The sequence below is a fragment of the Ornithodoros turicata genome, unplaced genomic scaffold, assembly GCF_037126465.1.
Source record: "Ornithodoros turicata isolate Travis unplaced genomic scaffold, ASM3712646v1 Chromosome23, whole genome shotgun sequence".
In the NCBI taxonomy this organism is placed as follows: domain Eukaryota; kingdom Metazoa; phylum Arthropoda; class Arachnida; order Ixodida; family Argasidae; genus Ornithodoros; species Ornithodoros turicata.
Window position 1 is genome coordinate 3,290,716 of NW_026999342.1, and position 2,824 is coordinate 3,293,539.

The 2,824-nt window shown below is 39.4% G+C and overlaps 1 long non-coding RNA gene across 1 annotated transcript; it reads left to right on the top strand.

Annotated features, from left to right (window-relative positions):
- On the top strand, positions 1–1,709 carry LOC135373254 (uncharacterized). Its single transcript, XR_010416381.1, has 3 exons — positions 1–122; positions 684–744; positions 1,146–1,709. It is a non-coding gene; the product is annotated as an uncharacterized LOC135373254 (long non-coding RNA).
- Positions 1,710–2,824: the final 1,115 nt, after the last annotated feature.

Consider the following 2,824-nt stretch of genomic DNA (forward strand, 5'->3'; position numbering starts at 1 on the left):
GTGAAGAAACCGGCCGCCATCTTACGGTGCTCACAACAGTCGCCGCAGCGATCATGGCAACTTCTTGCAATTACGGTCGTACCAACCGTACTGGCAAGGTTACAGGGCCTAAATTTATACAGGTGAGTCACTCTTTATCGAGGAATAAATAGGCGTTCATTCTGTATATTTAGTTGACCATTATGAAGTGTTTTTTTGCCCAAAACGAGCACTGGATGCAGGTTGCTTGATCGCTCTTCCGACGTTCAATCGAGCACACTTGCATTTTATCCGGCGGCAAATACAGTTTGAGTGCATAATATGCTTGAAAGAACACGTTACACTACACAGGTAGTGTTGTCATCAATATATGTGCGAGCACTCGAGCGCTGTTTTGCATGCATTGCTAGCACGGTACACGGTGTTCTCTGCGGAAGCAAGTGCCACATTCATTTCTTTGACTTACCTTCGCGCACAAGTTCGGTATTACGTCATAATGAGACCACGATTGTCACCTTTTTTCATGTATTGGTATTGTTTTGTGCCTTGGTTTGATTTGTGACAAAGAATCCTACGTAACGGTGGTGTGGCGCGACTTGAATAACGCCTTTGTCTGAGCTGTATCGTCAGCTTGTTACGATCGTAATAATTTGTAGCGTGTCGTGCTATTTGAAGCAGTTTTTAAGGGTGGTCTCTCAATACAGGTTTCGTCATGAGGGCTACCCAGTGAATAATCTGTGTAGTGTGATACGGCTGGGTGTACAGGTAAGTATCACGTTCCTCATCCATTGGTTTCTACTTTACAGGAAGGAACAACCTCAGTGCACGCACTGTGGTTAGCCTCTCTCAGTTTTGCACATTTTCTTACATGTTCACATCAGAAACACACCTTACACTTTAGGCTCCTTCACCCAGCAATATAATAATTATAATTCTTTTTAGAAGAGTTCCCCATATTCTTTTTAGAATAGTTTTTCATCTTTTTAATTTTTAGGAGATACAGGGATTGTAAACCATGTTTTAAACTGATGTTTTAACATTTGTCCAATGCATTTATTAAACAACATATTCATTTTTAACTGGTTGCACCCAAACCAATGTTCTGATGTATTATTTCCTTTGTTGTCGATGCACCATAAAAATTGGAATAATCATCATCAATGCAGGTTACTTCACAGCTGCCTTGACATACTCAAGAAATGGGTGCAGAACCTGCATAATGCCCACAAACTTTGATTACCACAGCACCTCCAAAAAGTATGTGTCACATGGAATTTTTAACATGGGATTCACAGTATATAATACCTTGTATTAACTGTTGTAGATCTAAGCCGTCTCTACAGTACACTCTCAGAAATTAAAACCGTGAGAACCGTGATAATTGTTTCAGTTAATAGGCATGCACATATATGCTATAAGAAGAAAATTATTTCTTGAGAATGCACTTCTCTGGCTACTGGTGTTGTTTACATCTACTGTTGATCACATTCATTTATCACATATTATATTCTTATATATATTATTATATTAACACATATTTGATCACATTAAATTCAAAATTCATCATATATAAGAAAATACCAGGAGGGAAGTTGCTATTCATTGCTCATTCTAACCTAAAATTGAGTGCTACAAATTTAGAGAGAGTACCTGTCCATTGTCATTCCTAAAATATATATTGTCATTGTAGCAAGGTCATAAAACAATAAATGTAGTCTTTTGTGACCTCCCTGGACATTCATTGTATCCTGAAACGCATAAGTGCAAGAAATAACTTGAATAAACTTGATGTTGTATAAACTTGATATAAAATGTTGAATAATATAATGTATGATATAAAATGTTGAATAAACTTGAACTTGTATATTCTCTTTACTCACCATCAGTGACCTTCTTTACAAAAGCATATCGTGTTAGATTTTTTTTGTTTACGTTTCACAGACGGTGTACACGAGGGCCAAAATGACAAAATCACAACTGTTTCAAGCTCCAAATCGTCCTGCTGCAATTATCCTGTTGCAGACCATACGTGTGTAGTGCAAGAAGGCCCTTGCACATCAAAATGTAAAATGGGAGTCACAGTTAATGCAAAGTGGTTCCTATGAGAGACTTCGATGCTGAACAAAATTGTGCAAACTGCGGAAGGTGCCATAGAAGATATTCAGAAAGCGTGTCTGGTCTCACAACGGTGCTACGGCGCTCTCTTTTAGATGACGATGATACTCATTGGAGTTTCAGATGTGCAGCTGCATTTTTTCGAACGTGCTCCACATAACAAGCATGACAAAGTCAGCACTGGGTAGCAGGCCCCGTTCCTAAGCAGCTTTGCTCACGCTGCAGTTGTATTCAGCAAAAGCATGTGAGTACTCGAGAAGGACATTCAGTTTGGCACAACCGCGCCTGCAAATAATCAGAACAAATGAAGGAAGAAACAAACAAACATAGAAGGGCTGTACTTCAAAAAGAGGTAAATCTTGTGTCTCAAGGAGGTGTTACCACTTTTAAGTAACTTAATTGATTAAGCTTACATCACTACCTCATTAACTGTCCCAACGAGCGTGTTCTAATTGCGTAAAGCAATTAAATCACGCTCACAACGTATTTGGGCTGCTTCGGTGTGTCCATATTTGCGAGGCAAAGCACCGCAGTCGTTCACTAAAAGACACTTTCTGCGGCGGTGCTTGATATAAATCATACGAAACCGATACACGGCTAAAACAACGGCTGTGATTCTACAGAACGATCTCTTTCTGCCATGCGAGTATATCCTTTCCCGGACCGTTCTTTATGGAACAATTTTTGTCCAGAACGCAGCACGGGATATTACATACATGGTGGTTGTTAA